Source organism: Dreissena polymorpha, chromosome 9, assembly GCF_020536995.1.
Source record: "Dreissena polymorpha isolate Duluth1 chromosome 9, UMN_Dpol_1.0, whole genome shotgun sequence".
NCBI lineage: Eukaryota > Metazoa > Mollusca > Bivalvia > Myida > Dreissenidae > Dreissena > Dreissena polymorpha.
The window spans coordinates 56,929,389-56,951,284 of NC_068363.1; the positions used below are offsets into that span (position 1 = coordinate 56,929,389).

At 34.4% G+C, this 21,896-nt stretch overlaps 1 long non-coding RNA gene across 1 annotated transcript; it reads right to left on the reverse strand.

Annotated features, from left to right (window-relative positions):
* Positions 1-484: 484 nt before the first annotated feature.
* On the reverse strand, positions 485-16,211 carry LOC127845816 (uncharacterized). Its single transcript, XR_008033405.1, has 3 exons — positions 16,117-16,211; positions 9,459-9,730; positions 485-1,985 (listed from the first exon to the last, which is right to left on the reverse strand). It is a non-coding gene; the product is annotated as an uncharacterized LOC127845816 (long non-coding RNA).
* Positions 16,212-21,896: the final 5,685 nt, after the last annotated feature.

Sequence of the window (21,896 nt, forward strand, 5' to 3'; positions counted from 1 at the left end):
ACAGTATTACTAGTATTACGGTATATTTACAAATGACAATCGACTGTAATATTGATAATTGTCAAGATTGGTGTCGAACAAAAACGATTAATTTGGGTACATGCACACATTTACATTCTAGAACTCAGTTTATCTACAACAATAGCACACAAGATAAATCTATGTTGGCATAACTAGCTCTTAAAAATCGCATGTTGGAGTTGAAATTTAGCACAATACCCAAACAGTTGTATTCGGCCACGATACTTTGTTCAGAGACTATTAGTATTCCGACCACATTTGTTATTAGGCCGAAACTTCAACAGTTGTTAGCGTCTTGAACGCGTTTGATATTTTACACACTATGTACACACCATTTATTGTATTTATTCTTAATACGACAGGTATAATGATGAGTATACTAAAGTTGGAGTGTATGTTGCACAAGTTCAATACAATTAAAAACAACAATTGAAATATACAAGTAATTGAAATAACCGTTTACAGACAATAGAGATAATTTACGTATCATCTTTTATATAGTCTAATTAAAGAATATGCACATGTATTTCCTAAGGAATAGGTAGCATTTTAAATAGTCGAAACAAATTAAAATAGTAAAAAAGGCAAAAAATAACAACAGCATCCAAATAATGCCTTGAACTTTAACATCGGGAGTTTTGTGCCGCAAGTATATCGTTGACGACGTGCATCAAATGTTATTAAAGTGAGGGCGAATACTCTATATACTAGCAATATCAACGTATAATTGCAACAATCATTACATTATTATGTACCATATTTGTTTAAGTAGAAAAATATCATTATTTTATACTACATATACAACTTATTATTTTCGTATTTCAAAGGTTTTTAAACTATAAGTGGCTACATTTCTAAAGAATGTTTTATTAGAGTTATTAAGTAGGCAAATACACTTGAACTTTTTGGAATGCATCTATAATACTTTAGAAATAATTACTACATAGCATCTGCATAATAGGGGCATTTAGAACAGAGTAGTATACATCCTCGATAGCATTTAGATTACATAAAACACAGTTTCGTTGATCCCTTACAATGTTCTAGAGACTTCCCATTTCTATGGATAATTTATGAAACGACATACGTCATTTATATATTGTGTTTATATGTGTTTTATTAAAAACAATATCAAGATAAAATGATCCTTCAAATGTTATAGTTTCAATACGCATAAGGCCAACTAAAACTAAAAGAGTTGATTCATTGAACATATTTTATATCAACTTAAACAGTAATAAACTTTTTTAACTTATGTTTACAATTTAACAAGTTTCTGTTATATCGTTCATTCTTCTTTCGATCAACATGGGCATATAAAAGTGCTCAATAAATTCGTAAACACAAATGTTCGACATTTGTTCAAATAATGTTCGGCATATATGATACTATGTAAACATTCCTGAAGTAATGTTTTGATATTCAGCATACTGAAATGTACTCCGGGTATGGGAAATACACTAAAACGTACCCTGACAATGTTTAACTGTTGAGGATATCTGTGAAAACATAATCACATGGCAAGACAATAATATTACCTTCCTGATATGTAGCTTGCCAAGGGGAAAATGGCCAATCGATCTCCTGCAACTTCTACAAATATCTTGCCATCATTATCAATTTCAGAACAACAAAGTGTCAGTTATACATTTACGGACATGGCTAGCTGGTATGCCAGCTACATCACTCAATATAAGTTGTGTTATTTTCATTGGTAAACTGATTATGAAGATCTCTAGGAAAGGATTCTAATGGTGGGATCCACACGAGACCAGCTTTGTCATCATTTGTATTTGTGTACACCTCATCAATCGTCAACTGCGTAATAGGAAATGTTTGGAGAATGGATTTGGAAAACGTGATAGCCTTTGATGACAGAGTTTTTCAGCAGTTGCAGTAGTTGTCTTCTCATAAGAAAAACTACTGGTGGTAACCTAATCGTTGAAAGTACGACTTTTGGATGACTGAAAGCCAAAAAGAAATACAACTGCTTTATTAAAGGATATAGCATATATTGCAAAATAACAATTTTTATTATTATTATTTCTTTAATTGCTATACCTTTCTTTATTATTTACGTTAATGTTTGTTAGATTAAGTTTTAAATATGTTTTTTTATTTGTTTTATTATCTTAATGAAATGGAAGTTTAATATTTAATACTGGTGACTTTACATATCATAAATATCATAACAAAAACGAAAATTTGCTAATCTGAAACTTTTTTTAAACTTTGTCAATTTACCAAAACATGAAAAGGTCCCTTTAAAATGCAAACAAGTTTCTTTACGTACATATCATTTTCTTACAGGAACACGTGTCATAATTTAGTATTGAATGTTTTCATTGGTCGGGACAACGACTTCTTTAATCCCCAGTCTTATCAAGGATACAGAAAGACAAAGTACCAACTTGAAGATGAACCAGGAAATAACCGACAATCGATCTTAGGTCAATATAAGATAAAGATGTGATGTATCTACGTGTTGAAATGTTCAACGAGAAGAACGCTGAATAGACGCTATGCGAAGGGAGTTTCTCCATATACATGGATAGAACCTAGAGGAAGATATATTATGTATAGAAGATATTTGTTGGATTCGGTGGAATATCGATAAATAAAATCGATATTCTATCGAATCCAACAAATTTTCTTTTTATTTTGTGCTTTTTTTCACCGTTTATTTATATTGTAAATGAGTTTAACTGGATAATTTCGCTTTATTTATGACGTCATTTCGTCGAAAAAATGACGTCATTTCACAGTTAAACAATGAAAAATATCGTTATTTTTCACTGTTATTTTTCATGGTTTAAAACAGTGAAATACCAGTTTTATTTCACTGATGTTTCTCTATACACCACCGGAAAGCATAAAATAAATGATGTTATTAGAATGTCGGCGAATGAACTATGCATATTACTCTTTTAAACGTGAACTCTAATGAGCATTAATTAATTGTTGTATCGTATTGCAAGTACAAGTATGTATTAAACAAATGTTTAAGCCGCGCTCTAGCAAAACGGGGCTTAATGCATGATGTCTGCACATGCTAATCTGGGACGACACGTTACGCATATGGATTATGCCCAGCTTTCCCAGAACGTATACGTGCTAGATATTAGACTTGTGAATGATTTCATGGTTCTTCTCAGTTAATTATCTTATAAACACATGCATAATATTTTTTTACTAAAGACATCCGAATAAAAAAAAACACGGGCCAAAACCCACGTAGCCTAAACGCTTTGTTTCATAGATTGTAGACACCAATTCACGGCCATTTCCATGATTTGATAATGTTACTCGCGATGGTTTTTTTTATTCACAAGCATAAGTTAACAGGACATCCTTATTCTTTTGTTTAGAATCACGTACCAATAAAAGCTAGAGTTCCACGAATAAGATACACAAAACATTTTGTATTAGTAATACAAAATATAATTTGGCAATCCATAAAACTACTTGGAGTTGACATGCAATTATAATATCCGGTATTTTAGTCTTGAGTACGTCTGTAAAAGTTAGTCAATACATTTAAATTGACATCAACGGGTCAAACATTTCTTAGGGTCGGGTTGGCTGGTCAAAATGTAAGTACCTGTCATTTGTTTAATAATTTAAGCTGAACAATCTTAAAATACACATATATTAGATAACACGTTTTCATATTCATATATATAGACTGTCATTATAATAAGTAGTGCTTGTATATTGCATTTTATTACGACTCAACTAATGAACAGCATACAACTTTTCATTAGGTCCGCACAGGCTGATCAGGGACGACATTTTACGCCCTAAATTCGATTTTTGCTAAGAAGAGATTTTCTTGAAACGAAGCATATCATAAAAGCGGAAAGTGTCGTCCATAATTAGCCTGTGCGGACTGCACAGACTCATCTGGGACGACACTTTCCGCACATGCAGTAAACCTCATTTCCACAGAGCGCTGCTCATATAGATCTTCAAGCAATCCCTTAGGACGCCCTTGTGTCAATGAACCGTCTATACTTCAAATTGTACATTTCAAAAAGTAGCTGCTGATACAAGTCCTATTCCAAAGTTATGCGTTTGTTCTATATTGGTTTTAAAACAGGATATTGATTAGATAATACTTGTTTTATTCACGATACGTGAGTTGGACCCATTTTCACATGACGCGACTAAAATTGCAGCGAGTATCCTGTTAGAGTCATGATATACCGGGAACAGTTGGCTAAAGTCATGATATACTGGCAACCGAATGTTAGAGTCATAATATACCGGGCACAGTATGTCAAAGTCATGATATACTGGCAACCGAATGTTAGAGTCATGATATACCGGGAACAGTTGGTTAAAGTCAAGATATACCGGCAACCGAATGTTAGGTTATGATATACCGTTAACTAAATATAATATAACGAAGAAATATGTTCATGTTTTATTTATAATCTGTTATATATGATGTATATTATTTTAAGGCGCGAGTCCATATGAAAGAACACACAACTATTTTCAAAACTATTCTTGCTTTAAATTTTGGCTGTTTTATTTGCTTCTTTTAAATCCGCGGGTAGTCAGTGAAAGAACAACATTCAAACCACTTTTCCACCGTGTCGCGTACCTTATACTCAATAATTAACTCAAGTTAAAGTTACGATAGTTCGGTTACAACGGTTAATTGTGCCTTTTCATGCAAGGGTAACAACACGAATGGTTAATGGTGCTTATTCATAGATGGTTAACAACACGAACGATTAAGCCATTGTAGATATTTTAAACAAGTGCCTTATTAAAATGAAATTGATTATTTAGCGTGGACAGGGGCCTACATTGACCGTTAAATAATTAATAGTGTTTCATATTCTATTTTGCGGTATGTGCATTTTTATGTTTTGTATAGGCGATTGGTAACTTTAATAAAACGCTACATAAGATTAACAAAATTTATCCCCTGTTGATGTTTTTGATTTTCGACTAATTTACACATTTAAAGTTGTTTTTTAAGGAATAATTGATATGAAAATTCATAAAAATACATTAAATCACGTATACATGTACTAGTTTGCGGTTGGTCCAACGTTTGTGGTAACTTTAACATGAAGTGGAGATATGATTAGATTTATAGAAACAGTCCGGGAAAAAAATATTATTTGCCATTTCGAAAGATGACGAAAAACACTATATAATTATACTCACACATTTCCCGTCGTTTTCCAATTGCGTGAATTGTTTGCAAATATTCTTGTTTGTAAAATATGTATGTGAAGAGCTTAAGTTGTTTGTTGATTGAAATAACATTAACAACTGAAATTCAGTAGGTCCTTTAAAAAGTGTTTACCGATTGTAAATGATAGTATAATATACTTTTTATATTTCATTTTTGTTTAACATATTACGTAACATTTTTGTTTTCTATTTGCTTCAAGGTTCCTTTCAACGATACAATAATTTGGGATAAATAGTAATTATTTTACAAAGAAAATTCAATGTTAATTATCGATGTAATTTGCAATCCGTGTTTGTTAAATTGAAAAATCTTCAAAGATTTAGTAAAATAGTATTTCATTGCTATTGTCATTTTTATAGAAACGAGAATGTTTTACCATAAAAAGATAGTTAAATATTATAAATAGATAGTCTTACTATGACGTAATTTAAAACGGCTTGAGAATGTATTCATAACAATATTATAATTTCTCTGGTTAGACTCTTAGCCTTAACAATATGTTATATTTCGTATTTACTGTTCTAGGATGGGACACGTATATTTTCTTTCATTTTTTTACTTTCTCGGTATTTATTCGTCTTTAAATATTGATCTAAGTATGAGATAACAAAATATTAACAATAAATTCGTGTTTCTCCCCTATAAACATTTGTCTGATAACATTTACCAGTGTAGGATAGGGTACACGCAAACTAAGCAGTGGCTTTATACTGCGTGCATCGTCGATCACCCGATTGTGCTTTACCTTGACACACCTTAACATTTTAGTTATTGAGACATTCATAAGTATTTATCGTTCACGTCCTCGAACGGTTATACAATTAAGGTAACGAGTATAACCTGCTCGTCACGCTCAACCAATACGAACTAAGTAGACACATTTCAACACTCAATATATATCGGTAGTGTCTGGGAATGTGCACGAAAGGAAATTACAAAACCTGTATAATGAGACTTGGAGATTATGATACGAAGGATTGTCGGTATAAAAATTCAATTAATGGGTTTTCTTATCCTCAATATTGAAACGAAATACAAAAGCGGTTAACAGCGCCAACGGTTAATTTAGCCTATTCATACACGGTTAACAACATGAACGGTTAATGTTGCTTATTCATGCATTGTTAAAAACGAGCGGTAAATATTGCCTATTCATTAACGGTTAACAACATGAACGGTTAATGTTGCCCATTTATAAACGGCTACCAACACAAACGTTTAATTACGCATGTTCATATACTATTATCAACACTAATGGTTAATGTTTCCTATTATTACACGGTAAACAACACGAACGATTAATGTTGCTTATTCATACACGGTTAACAACATGAACGGTTAATGGTGCCTATTCATACACGGTTAACAACACGAACGATTAATGTTGCCTATTCATATACGGTTAACAACATGAACGGTTAACGTTGCATATTCAAACACGGTTAACAACACGAACGATTAATGTTGCCTATTAATACACGGTAACAACACGAACGATTAATGTTGCCTATTCATACACGGTAAACAACACGAACGATAAATGTTCATATTCATACACGGTAAGCAACATGAACGATTAATGTTGCCTATTCATACACGGTAAACAACAAGAACGATTAATGTTGCCTATTCATACACGGTTAACAACATGAACAATTTATGTTGCCTGTTCATAAACAGTTATTCACATGAACGGTTAATGTTGCTTATTTGTTCACGGTTTACAAACGTAGGGTTAATGTTGAATACACGATTAACAACACGAATGGCAGATGTTGCTTATTCTTACAAACGAAAGTCTAATCTGGAACGACACTTAACGCACATGCATTAAATCCGTTTTCCCTAGGGTGAGTCATTTTTACGTAATAAACAATATCCCATTACGTGTATTATGTACTGTTCTGTTGCACGTAAACTTTATTTAACTTGTAACGTTTCAGTCTGACAGGTAAAATATTCCAGGTGCTATGGGTTTTAAATCTTAAAAATGAGAGGACGTTCTTTCTTAGAGCCTCGTTTTGGGAAAACTGTTATAAATACCTGTGCGCAAAGTGTCGTACCATATTAGCCTGCGCATCACGCACATGCGAATCACGGAAGACACTCCCCGATTTCAACTAATTTTTCGTTATAAGGAAGTGATTTCTCAACGAAAATCCAATTAAGGCGGAATGTGTTGTCCCCGGTCAGCCAGTGCGGACTGCAACTGCTAATCTGGGACGATATTTTACGCACATGCATTAAGCCCAGGTTTCCAGAACGCGGCTCTTGATCTGCAGGTAAGTTTCTGAAACTTTAAAATGTTAAGTGTATTTGGTATTCCGCGCTTGTATTTCAAACTGTGCCACGGGGTGAATTAAAGTGAGATACGTCGCTCTTAACAGTGTACTTGATAGGTAAGTTTAGGATTGAGTTACCTTGCATGCGAAAAAAAGAAACGAGATAAATACTCTCACATTTCTAGCATTTTACACGAATAGACTTAGCTAGTTGACTAAAGGTTTGAAATATAAAACGTAAAAACAAGTAAATAATAAATTGCATACGTTTACGATTAGGAATTGTGTTCCTACGGTGTAAATAATATACAAATTGGTATTTTGGTATTCAGAAGTCACCTAAATATTTCAAAACTTTAGTCAACTAGTTAAGTCTATTCATGTAAAATGCTAGAAATGTCAGAGTATTTATACATGCATGAATTATTCAAGTACGAAACGCAGCCCGACGAACGAACAATTCACTCAGTAATGCTCAATTTGGTCGTTGTCGACTCAGGCACTAATGAAAAGTACCCTGGCTTATATTAAGTATACTGCAGTACTAGTGCAATCTTCTGCAAGGCACGGAAAATACGCTCAAAGGCACCCGGTATTACTCAGGGGTATTTTTGTGTAATTCATGTAACCTTTATAGCTTACTTAAGAGTACCCGGGGTAATTTATAGTAGAACCTGAGCCGACAATAAAAAATCGAGCCTAAGGACTAAACTCGACTTATGTCAAATGCCATAAGTGCTCCGTTTTAACAACATTAAGTGTTTGACCCCTCAAAAAAGGTACGTATGAGAAATGTTGTGAATAAGGGAAAACATGTTGGCTCAGAAACCTCTGATAACAAAGAGTCCGGGAATGATTTCATTAACACCACTTGGGTTGTATTTGAGCCGCTTCAGGCGAAATGAGTATCATGCCACATGCGCCCAACGCAGCTGCAAACAAACCTGTGCATTATGCGGTGCTCCAATTTATTTAAGAGAACACATTTAAGTGGTTTTGAATTTGAATGGCTCAACCATAGTAATGATAGATAGCATCTGATCGATTAGCATATATGCGCGCGGTTTTATAATACTGCTATAATCGATCGATATTTTTGTATGTTTATGTTAACTGCGTTAACCTGATCACGCACTTATTCAAAGTGCTCTAACCGTACAATGAAACTATATATCTTGAAGGTAAGTAATCAATATAATCAAACATTAAATGAGCCTCGCTCTGGGAAATTGGGTCTTAATGCATATGTATTAAGCGTATTCCCAAATTAGCCTTTGCAGTCCGCACAGGTTGATCATGTACGACACTTTTCGCTTTTATGGAATATATGTAATATGGAAAGGAGGTCTTTTCTAAACAATTATACAGTCATGGCGGAATGTTTCGTCCTTGATAACCCTTTGCAGAGTGCACATACTAATGTGAGACGATACTTCACGCACGTGCATTAAGCACCGTTTTTCCCTATACTTTGCATTTACGCAATAGTACAGGATGTATAACTTATGTATTGCATTTACTGATTAATATAACAACGTGTATACGTAAGATACTTGCTGTCGAAGTCATTTTAATTCGCACCCTTTCGAATGCGCAACGTGTTCTCCTTGTGGACTTTATCAAAGTATGCATGTTTAATGTATTGTATTTAAACATTGAGGTTCGAGACTTCAGTTCAAAATAATCTTATAATACATAATATAAATTAAGACCTAAATCACTTAAAGGATAGCAAACCTTATATTAAATGTACACAATCTGGTCGTCACTTTTACAAATTGTCAGCCAACCCAACAACAATACTCATCAAAACAAAATTAAAAGCACAGTGTGAGCAACATCATTAGAAATGTAAATGAACATCATTTGTGGTTAAAAAGCGAGTCGAACCAAACTGAGTAAGGAATTTAGCAAACAACATTATGCCTCTGATATCATACATGAAAATGTTGTTTCATCTCATCTTTGCCTGTGGTCCCATCTGGGACATATGCCGCAAACCAGCTTTCACCAGACGTCTCGTTTCTGGGCGAGTATCTATAGCTACCCCCATGTTTGGCCCCTCTGCTTAGCATCTGCATCCAGGTCCCGGAGCCATGTGTTCCTAGACCGTCCTCTCTTCCTTTTTCCTAAGGGATTCCGTGTGAGAGATTGCCTCGTCGTATTGGATGCAAGCTTGCGAAGGGTGTGGCCCATCCACCGCCAATGTCTCCTTCAGAGAAATGTTGCTTAACAATAGAGAAAATACTATCAGAACTCTATTCTCAGGTCAAATTATGGCTCATTTGAACACAGGTAAAACTAAAGGTACAAAATTACAAACGCAAAAGGCTGAAAGTTTGGGTACCACATGGACATTGTTCTCGGGCAACTGAGAAGCTAATTACGCATTAATGAGCCTCGTTTTGTGAAAAATGCGCTTAATACGTGTGCGCAAAGTGTCACCTCAAATTATCCTGAGCAGTCCGAATAAGCTAATCAGGGAATTCACTTTCGCCTAAACTGGATTTTCACTAAGAATAAACTTCCTTAAAAAGAAAAATACCATAAAAGCGGAAAGTGTCGTAACTGATTAGCCAGTGTTGACTGCATATGATATTCTGGGTCAACACTTTACCCAAGTATTAAGCCCCGTTTTACCAGATCGAAACTCATAGACAAACAATACATCATTATGTTAAGTCTATTAAGCTGCTGGTTGTTGTGTTTTTTAGAAGCTTCATTAACGTTTGATTAATGATTTATTTATTATTTTATTGTTTTATTAAAAAGGTTTAAAAAAACTGACCAACTTAGAACTTTGTTAAAAATGACTGTTTGCATTAATCATCTTATTGATCAAACTTTTGGAATCTGAGCAAATGAAATGATGTTGTTGTTGGGTTTTTTTTTCAAGCAAAATAAAGTGACACATTCAACGACCAAACCTTGCTTCGGAATTCTTAAAGAAATAGTCGTACAAAAAAGCAAAAGCAAAATTGAACGCATGGAAATAAAATGCAAACTTGATAAGGTTAAGCTTTGTGAGGAATAAACTGTATTTAACGATGGTATCATGCCCATATATTATAAGTTTTAACGCTTGGCAAATACAATAAGTAAGATTTTCAACTGCATTGCACTGAAAACAATAGTATGTATATTTATCATCGAGCCCATCTGTCGTTAAATAGCATGTAAACGGCATATGATCCAAGTGCAATCCGCTACATAGATGAGGCATGATATACATGTAAGTGCATTCACAAAGATACAAAAGTCGACGAGAGTGTAATAAGTACAACCTTTAGAAATTTATATAAATACGTGCTTTACTAGTCGTCAGACGGAATAAATAAAACAAATAATGATGGTAAATAACTCTCGAGTCCGTTTCCTGTGTAGGAACAGTACTTGATGGTGGGAGATCAAACGAATGCTCCAACTGTAAGGCTCGAACCCTTGACCTCCGTGGGCGGATACCATATCCATTACGCCATGGTGACCACATAAATACTCAGAATCAACGAATATTTCGTAAAATATGTTGTAAAATATAGAGTTAACCCACAAAAAATAATAAATATTCATTGAAATTGATTGTTATTGGTCTTTTAAGCTATTGGGTTGAGCTCGATTGCATCGAAAGCTTGGGGCTTAGTGCTTCTGATAAATGGCTTCTTTAGTGTCATAAGCATTCAGCTTAAAAAGAAAAAAAAATAGATTGACGGAAAAACGCCTTGTTCCGCCGCTGACTCTTTGAACCGCAAAGATACTTACGGACATTCGAGGGGGTTCTTATGAAATGCATGATGCGGATGTTCGCTATTAATGGATATCATACAGATATATCGTATTAATATTGTCCGATTGTGTGCAAATCTGTTTAAACGAAAATGGTCGCTGTTTGTGTTTCAGATATCTGTTTCTACGCGTCTTATGTAGCACGTACGGTGCACACGATTTGTTTATCTTTTTATCAGTTTCGCAATGGGTTTTTTTTCTAAGAAAAACGGATATAACTTGACTTTTCTGAATGCGGAAGTCTGCATTTGTCGTATTTGATGTCTCAACGGACAATGAATATAGAAAATGACATCAAACGATATTCAAAAGTCATTAATAACATTTTATTAATGAATTTCCCCAGTTCTCTGCTGAGTATTCGATTATACTGATAGGTTCAATTCATCGTCAAGTTTTATTCTGAGAAAACAGACCGCGATATTAAATATAAAAACTAAACGATTTCATATAAGGTGCGGGGTGTCATAAGTCAGGCTACAGTTTCGTAATGAGATGTAATGATGACTATTCATTTGCAAATGGGGGTGGAACGCTTTAAAGTCCAGTGGTTTCGTGTGGGGTGTTTATTTGTCATTATTTTCTTAAAATTTTACCGTGCACACCACATTTATGCGTTAAAACCAGTCGAAATAAAGAGTGGATAAAATGGGAGTATTATATGATAAATTGGGAGTATTAAACTGTAAAATATTGACAGAACTCTGTAGCGGCCTGGGAAAACAGCACTTAATGCATGTGCATAAAGTAACATTAAAGATGAGCCTGTTCAGTCCGGTCCGCACAGGCTAATATGGGACGACGCGTTTGCATGATTTGAATTTCTGTTAAAAGGGTGCCTTTTGTAAACAAAACTCCACTTCATAAAGCCAAGTTTTCTCCCAAACTAACTCAAATTTAATTTTATTGAAGAAAATATGGTTGGGTTTATTTGTTCAGTTTAACATTTTAAATCCGCCGATACAAAATTCTGTTCAGTCAACCTAGGATTATATTTTAAATGGAAGTAACATACTTTAGTGTTTCTCTTAAAAAATAAATAATAATAAGCAGCATTTTAAACATAGCTTGTTCAACGTTTTAGTTAATACATAAGTTTAATTTGAAATATGGATACATTAGTGCATTTCTCCGTTTTCTAGTAAACAATGAGCAGAAAGAAACCGAACTTTACTATCCTGATGCTGTATTTAAACACGATTTATTAGTATTAAGATATTAAATGATAATATTGAATATGAAGTAAACAATCGCAACGATATGAAACGAAAACTGCATTCAAATCAGTCCCTACCCTCATTTGTAATGTGATTAGATTTCAATAAATGAGTCGCGCTCTGAGAAAACCGGGCATAATGTGCGTAAAGTGTCGTCCCACATTAGCCTGTGCAGTCCGCACAGGCTAATCAGGGGCGACACTTTCCGCGTTTACTTGATTTTCGGTATAGAGGGACTTCCTTGAAACTAAAAATAACGGTCACGATGTGTCTTATGTTTTCATTTTACTGCTAGGAGCTTGTGAAATACCATTTTATTTACTTAAAAACACATTTATTTTATGTAAAAATATTAACTTATCATTTTTATACAATAATAATTTAAGCAAATTTATTAAAACTTAAAAGAAATATGTTTACAAGCTTTTTAATGATATTACACTTGTCAATTTCTAAAAAGACGTTAAATATCTTTTTAAAGATATTGTTGATATCTATGCAATACAACAATAGTCTTTCGTGAGCTTCATGACACAATTTTGCCATCTACTTCCGCGTTTCTTTTGATAGACTAAAACAAGAAAACAATGTGTAACATACTGGCCCATTATTAGAACAACATTCAATGACAGTTGACACAGAATACAAAACCGCAAACTGTTCTACTTTGAAGCTATGAACAGCGATGTTACAGCCAGCAAGACATTAATGTTAACGTAATTCATCTTTAAAATCGATGTATTGTGTGTGATGAGTGTTGAGATAAATACAGTGTTCCTTGAAATAATTTGCGGTTCACGTGTATGGTATTTACAATCATATATATATGATACATTAATGCTTTACAGAACATGTGGTTGTGTCGGCAAAAACTGTCGGCGGGAGCTGTAATTGTGACCAGCTAAGAAAGTTGGCAGCGAGTAAAGTCGAGGTATAAAGCGAATATTAATACGATATAAGTGAGCTGCATTAAAACAATTAATAAAAGTAGTAAAGGGTATAAAACGGCGAAAAGCACATATCTCGACATGGACGTCGCAATCTTGTGTGTAACGTGATAACCCCCTCCCCCCCCCCCCCCCTCTGTAATGCATGAGGATCATTTTGACCAAACATTTATTACGTCTTTTATTGCGCTTCCGCATTTCTCTTCAAATCAACATAAAATAATTGTTGAACTACCAGTGTATGGTTCAAAACTGTATAGGCTTTCAGATTGATGACATCTGTAAACATATATTCGCCATACTTGGAAATGATCAAGATTTTACTATAAACATCATCCCATTTTGTTCAACCACGTAAAACAATAAATAGTTGCACGTTTCCGTGTTTACGTGTGTTTAATGACGCATGAACTGTTTACGCTCGTATGTTGTTGTTTTTTCAGTTTCGATATGTCTCTTAGAAAACGGTCCATACTTGACTTTTCAAGATACGGAAGAATTCGTCTGCGTGCATAGTACATTGATGTGCACCTTTATCTCGGTGTGTGCTTTTGTTTCGCAAATTTCAAACATTTCTATGAGTTCCGTTCGACATTTTATTCAAAATCCGGATGTGTGGTTACAAACGGAGTATATTGACTTGTTTTGTGTCCCTGCAATAGTTTATTAGTTGCTGCTTAACTCTGAATACATTCCTTGATTTAGTGGTCGATTTGAGGGTTAAGACTCAGTGGTGAGTAACATAACACAATTTCATCACCCGATGCAATTTAATAAATCAGGTCAGTCGCTTCGAGCAGTTTCTTGGACAAAAAGTCGGACAAGTCGCTAGTGCCGGATTACCATGGTGGAGGCCCATACCATAGGCGGTGAAACGTTTAGGGCCCATTCCTACTAGAACGGCAGTTCCCAGTCGATTTCAATTTCACTCGTTTAAATAAGCCTACCAGTGCTGGCAAGACATAAAATGTGGCCATGTCCTTGTATAGGTATAAAATGACATATTGAAAACGATAAACCAGCATAACAATACGGTTTTACAATTAATAAATGATTGTCACTTGGTAAGATAAATCAATATTCGTGCTAGGATGTCAATTCTACAATAATTGGCTTTATCAAGTCATTATATTAGGCTAATTAACGAAGTAACAAAAAATCTTATGTCACGGCCTCATAGGGTCCCTAAAAGTTGGAGGGTCCATAAGCAGTATCCAACTCTGCATAATGTTTAATCGGGGACTTCAAGTCGCACAGTTCTTTCAGTGCTGGAACCGAATTGTGAAGGCCTTTGCAAACAGTTTGGATCCAGATGAGACGCCACAGAACGTGGCGTCTCATCAGGATCCAAACTGTTTGCTATTCTGATACTAGTAGTAATCTTTAAAACAAATCGAAGAAACTGCTAATTTTATAAATTCATCAGACGACATTCTAACAGACGACAAATTTCCCAGCATGCAAAGGGTTAATGTTCGATAGCACCACGTGGTTCTATTTTGCAAATATGTATGGCTAAGATGTATATACCATGTGGAAACACGTTAACGATAACATATAATTTATCTAACGTGAATGCGGTATCTAGACTAAGTTCAAGACTGCGAGGATGTTTCGATCATGGAGATTTTTTGAACAAACACTTAGTTTTACAAAAACAAAGTGTAACAATTTGCATTGAAATACTGCAAAAGATAGAGACAAGTCGAAGATAACACAAGACAATCCCGTTTATAAACACAAAATGACTTACTGAGTAAATCGAGAAGTTTATACCTGGACAACAATGGCCAAAATGTACATTACATGTTATACAAGTTTGTATACTAGTCAATGACATGTTGTATTAATTTCCTTATGGATGCACGTGTAAATTTGAGCCTCGTTCTAAGAGAACTTGACTTAATATGTGTCTTGTTCTGATAAAACTGGGCTTAATTCATGTGCGTAAAGTGTCATCCCAGATTAGCCTGTGCAGTCCGCACAGGCTAATCAGGGACGACACTTTCCGCTTAAACTTGATTTTCGGTAAGAAGGGACTTCCTTCAAACTAAAAATACCATAAAAGCGTAAAGTGTCGTCCCTGATTAGCCTGTGCGGACTGCAAACAGGCTAATCTGGGACGACACTTTACGCACATGAATTAAGCCCAGTTTTATCAGAACAAGACACATATATGTGCGTAAAGTGTCGTCCAAAATTAGCTTGTACAGTCCGCGCAAGCTTATCAGGAACACTATTCGATGTTTTAATTTTAAGGAAGGATCTTCTTAGCGAAAATCAAGTTTTGAGGGAAAGTGTCATTCCTTATTAGCCTGTGCGGACTCTATATGTCAATCTCGAACGTACATGCATTATTTCAGGTTTTCTCAGAGCGAGACTATTTTTAAATATCGTTTCAAGGCGTCGCCTTTGATTCTTTAAGTGGAACATCGACTAATTGATGAATACACTTAAATATTGCAGATGATGCATACAATATATAAAACGAAAATATTCAGGCTTTACAAAACGTCTACCGATTGAAAAGGAAAATAAATAAACACAAATATACTTCAAGAAATAAAAAAGAGACATTTGACTAAATGAATTACTGCATTTTGCAATTTAGTATCCGATGGTTGACTCGACGAATATGTTTCGAAACTTACAAGTAATTTAGTCTCAAATCCCGCTTTACAATGTCATATACCATGGTTGAAGGCGTAAGAAGTGATGACATCATTGCCAACAAATAATTTGGTAACTGAAAAGAAGTCGATGATGTGAAAGACTAACGAGTTGAATACCTGCATTAAGCAACGTGAAAGAACGCAAACGCACCGAGCTTGTCCCGTTCAGTTTAAATGTTTTAAATCCGAAGATAAAAGTATTGCCCATTCAAACTAAGTATTTGAAATTAAAATGCATCCTTTGCATATTTCAAACAGGTAAATCATTTAACAATACCTAGCTATTCAATGTTCTTTTGAATACACTGTTTTAAACGTTGCATATGAAAACAAAACCACATCGCTTACCTTTTTATTCCACTGACGTTCAATTTACAAGTCATGGATCGAAACCGAAACAGAACCCAAATGCATATTTTCCGAAAGTTTGTTACAAACATTTACAAACCTGCGAGTGAATGTACATAAATTTCATAAATGAAGAACATTTGATGTACATTAAACAAGTGGTGTGTTTGTAAGAAACACAATGCCCCCTACTGCGCCGCTTTGAATTAAAACAAAGTTACATTGTATATCCCTTTAAACAATATAGCTTCCCTTGTGAAAATGATCTGTACCTGCGAAATGATATAACATATAATTTATCTCCCTTTAAAGCTTGTCACTTCCCTTGGATTTTGTTTTGTGACCTTTGACCTTGAAGGATGACCTTGACCTTTCACCACTCAAAATTTGCAGCTTTATGAGAAACACATGCATGCCAAATATCAAGTTGCTATCTGCAATTTTGCAAAAGTTATGGCCAATGTAAAAGTTTTCGGACAGACGCACAGACTGACAGACATACAGACAGACTGACAGTTCAACTGCTATATGCCACCCTACCGGGAGCATACAAATAGGGCATACATTTTTTATATCAGTGTGATAAATACAATCAACATTGAAAACATACTTCTGCAGCAAAACATACTTATGCACATCATGACACTTGAAACGTGTATAACATGCGTTGTTTCTTAAAATAACTTGTTTTATAAGTCAACAGATAAATATTGTCCGGCTATTAAGAGCTGATGTGACGACCATTAAATATTAACGCACGGTTCAGGTCAAGGTAAATCCTATGTAAGTAATTAACCCATTTATGCCTAGCGGACTCACCCATCCTTCTAAATTGGATCAATTTATTTCCAAAATTAGGTATGTCTGGTATATTTATTTCTATATTTAGAATAGTTCTTACAAAAATTCCTTTAAGCAAACAGCGCAGACCCTGATGAGACGCCGCATCATGCGGCGTCTCATCTGGGTCTACGCTGTTTGCCAAGGCCTTTTTCTAGACGCTAGGCATAAATGGATTTATTGATACCCTTTAGTTTCGCCAAGGCAAGATGACTTGTACTGGGGATATGCAAATGTGAAACAGATCGTTATAGTCAATTTCGTGGTGGCACTTTTATTTTGAGATCGGATTGCATTTATCGCAGTCGATGCATCCTCACTATGGATCCTGTTCATAAACTAGATTAATTATCATTTCAACTGGCTCTCGACCGATATAATGGGAATCAATGACTTAGAACGATCTGTTTCACATTGCATTTTCCCAGGACAAATAATTTGGCCTCAGCAAAACGAAAGCGAAACTATGAGCTGTATTGTTTTTACCAAAATGCGCTACACTTTGATACACATCAGACTAGGACTAAGAGCTTGATGTAATATTGTAATATTTAATATCTGTTACATAGCACATCTATTGAAACCGTTGCCAAGGTTCAAAAACTATCATTAATGTCTTGGTATAGATGGTTGATTTGGTATACAGTTGTATGAATAATGCATTTGTTTGTTTTTTACAAAAACCGTATAGTGTGCTTCTTAACTAACAGTTCAAATGTGTGTCCATTTTCGGAAAACATGTGTCGGTATTTAATAAAATGTCGGTTATCTTAAATTATTTCATGTATTGATCGTTGTGTGTTATGTCAACACTCACGTTATCTTTGAATAAATATTAAGAATTTATCGGCGAAAACAGTTTTTCTGCTCATACAACTGGAGTTCAACTCAACAGGAGGATTTAACAGTATACCAATGCCATAACTAATCGCAAGAGCTCGCGGCTCTAGTTCATGTTTGGTGGGACCACGATTTTCTGAGGGAGCTTGTGGTCAAAAAGTTAAGATTTTTAATCCCGGTATATTCATTAAATTACACGTCCTGCTCTTGTAACAAGTTTCCGACGCATTTTGATGCGTTTGTAAATTTTCATTCAATAGAATGACCAGTTGGGATTTAAACTTTATAAAAAAATCTATACATATAGTACGCTAAACTGTCCATTCAACAAACATTTCAGTATTTTAAATCTATTTAATAGGAGTGTGCTTCTATTTTACCTATTCCATATTAAATCAAATGTAAGCAAAGTACACGTTGTAATGTATTTCCTTTTTATAGTATCTGGATGAATCTTGACCAAACGCAGGATGTGTGCATGAATTACTTTGGATATGTATGCCTTTCATTCCTACGCTAATTCTGTCTAAAGAAATAAACATTGGACGTTTGATTAATGATTTATTTTTTATTTTATTGTTTTATTAAAAAGGTTTTTAAAAAAACCTGACCAACTTAGAACTTTGATAAAAATGACTGTTTGCATAAATCATCTTCTTGATCAAACTTTTGGAATCTGAGCAAATGAAATGATGTTGTTGTTGTTATTTTTTCAAGCAAAATAAAGTGACACATTCAACGACCAAACCTTGCTTCGGAATTCTTAAAGAAATAGTCGTACAGAAAAGCCAAAGCAAAACTGAACGCATGGAAATAAATGCAAACTTGATAAGGTTAAGCTTTGTGAGGAATAAACTGTAGTTAACAATGGTATCATGCCCATATATTATAAGTTTTAACGCTTGGCAAATACAATAAGTAAGAGATTGAACTGCATTGCACTGAAAACAATAGTATGTATATTTATGATCGAGCCCATTTGTCGTTAAATAGCATGTAAACGGCATATGATCCAAGTGCAATCCGCTACATAGATGAGGCATGATATACATGTAAGTGCATTCACAAAGATACAAAAGTCGACAAGAGTGTAATAAGTACAACCATTAGAAATTTATGTAAATACGTGCTTTACTAGTCGTCAGACGGAATAAATAAAACAGATGTGTGATGGTAAATAACTCTCGAGTCCGTTTCCTGTGTAGGAACAGTACTTGATGGTGGAAGATCAAAAGAATGCTCCAACTGTATGGCTCGATCCCTTGACCTCCGTGGGCGGATGCCATATCCATTACGCCATGGTGACCACATAAATACTCAAAATCGACAAATATTTCGTAAAATATGTTGTAAAATATAGAGTTAACCCACAAAAACTAATAAATATTCATTGAAATTGATTGTTATTGGGCTTTTAAGCTATTTGGTTTAGCTCGATTGCATCGAAAGCTTGGGGCTTAGTGCTTCTGATAAATGGCTTCCGTGTCATAAGCATTCAGCTTAAAAAGAAAAAGAAAAAAATTGACGGAAAAACGCCTTGTTCCGCCGCTGACTCTTTGAACCGCAAAGATACTTATGGACATTCGAGGGGGTTCTTATGAAATGCATGATGCGGATGTTCGCTATTGATGGATATCATACAGATATATCGTATTAATATTGTCCGATTGTGTGCAAATCTGTTTAAACGAAAATGGTCGCTGTTTGTGTTTCAGATATCTGTTTCTACGCGTATTTAATGTAGCATGTACGGTGCACACGATTTGTTTATCTTTTCATCAGTTTCGCAATGGGTTCTAAGAAAAACGGATATAACTTGACTTTTCTGAATGCGGAAGTCTGCATTTGTCGTATTTAATGTCTCAACGCACAATGAATATAGAAAATAACATCAAACGATATTCAAAAGTCATTAATAACATTTTATTAATGAATTTCCCCAGTTCTCTGCTGAGTATTCGATTATACTGATAGGTTCAATTCATCGTCAAGTTTTATTCTGAGAAAACAGACCGCGATATTATATATCAAAACTAAACGATTTCATATAAGGTGCGGGGTGTCATAAGTCAGGCTACAGTTTCGTAATGAGCTGTAATGATGACTATTCATTTGCAAATGGGGGTGGAACGCTTTAAAGTTCAATGGTTTCGTGTGGGGTGTTTATTTGTCATTATTTTCTTAAAATTTTACCGTGCACACCACATTTATGCGTTAAAACCAGTCGAAATAAAGAGTGGATAAAATGGGAGTATTATATGATAAATTGGGAGTATTATATGATAAAATGGGAGTATTATATGATAAATTGGGAGTATTATATGATAAAATGGGAGTATTATATGATAAAATGGGAGTGTTATATGATAAAATGGGAGTGTTATATGATAAAATGGGAGTGTTATATGATAAAATGGGAGTGTTATATGATAAATTGGGAGTATTAAACTGTAAAATATTGACAGAACTCTGTCGCGGCCTGGGAAAACAGCACTTAATGCATGTGCATAAAGTAACATTAAAGATGAGCCTGTTCAGTCCGGTCCGCACAGGCTAATATGGGACGACGCGTTTGCATGATTTGAATTTCTGTTAAAAGGGTGCCTTTTGTAAACAAAACTCCACTTCATAAAGCCAAGTTTTCCCCCAAACTAACTCAAATTTAATTTTATTGAAGAAAATATGGTTGGGTTTATTTGTTCAGTTTAACATTTTAAATCCGCCGATACAAAATTCTGTTCAGTCAACCTAGGATTATATTTAAAATGGAAGTAACGTACTTTAGTGTTTCTCTTAAAAAATAAATAATAATAAGCAGCATTTTAAACATAGCTTGTTCAACGTTTTAGTTAATACATAAGTTTAATTTGAAATATGGATACATTAGTGCATTTCTCCGTTTTCTAGTAAACAATGAGCAGAAAGAAACCGAACTTTTTTATCCTGATGCTGTATTTAAACACGATTTATTAGTATTAAGATATTAAAATGATAATATTGAATATGAAGTAAACAATCGCAACGATATGAAACGAAAACTGCATTCAAATCAGTCCCTACCCTCATTTGTAATGTGATTAGATTTCAATAAATGAGTCGCGCTCTGAGAAAACCGGGCATAATGTGCGTAAGGTGTCGTCCCACATTAGCCTGTGCAGTCCGCACAGGCTAATCAGGGGCGACACTTTCCGCGTTTACTTGATTTTCGGTATAGAGGGACTTCCTTGAAACTAAAAATAACGGTCACGATGTGTCTTATGTTTTCATTTTACTGCTAGGAGCTTTTGAAATACCATTATATTTACTTAAAAACACATTTATTTTATGTAAAAATATTAACTTATCATTTTTATACAATAATAATTTAAGCAAATTTATTAAAACTTAAAAGAAATATGTTTACAAGCTTTTTAATGATATTACACTTGTCAATTTCTAAAAAGACGTTAAATATCTTTTTAAAGATATTGTTGATATCTATGCAATACAACAATAGTCTTTCGTGAGCTTCATGACACAATTTTGCCATCTACTTCCGCGTTTCTTTTGATAGACTAAAACAAGAAAAGAATGTGTAACATACTTGCCCATTATTAGAACAACATTCAATGACAGTTGACACAGAATACAAAACCGCAAACTGTTCTACTTTGAAGCTATGAACAGCGATGTTACAGCCAGCAATAAATTAATGTTAACGTAATTCATCTTTAAAATCGATGTATTGTGTG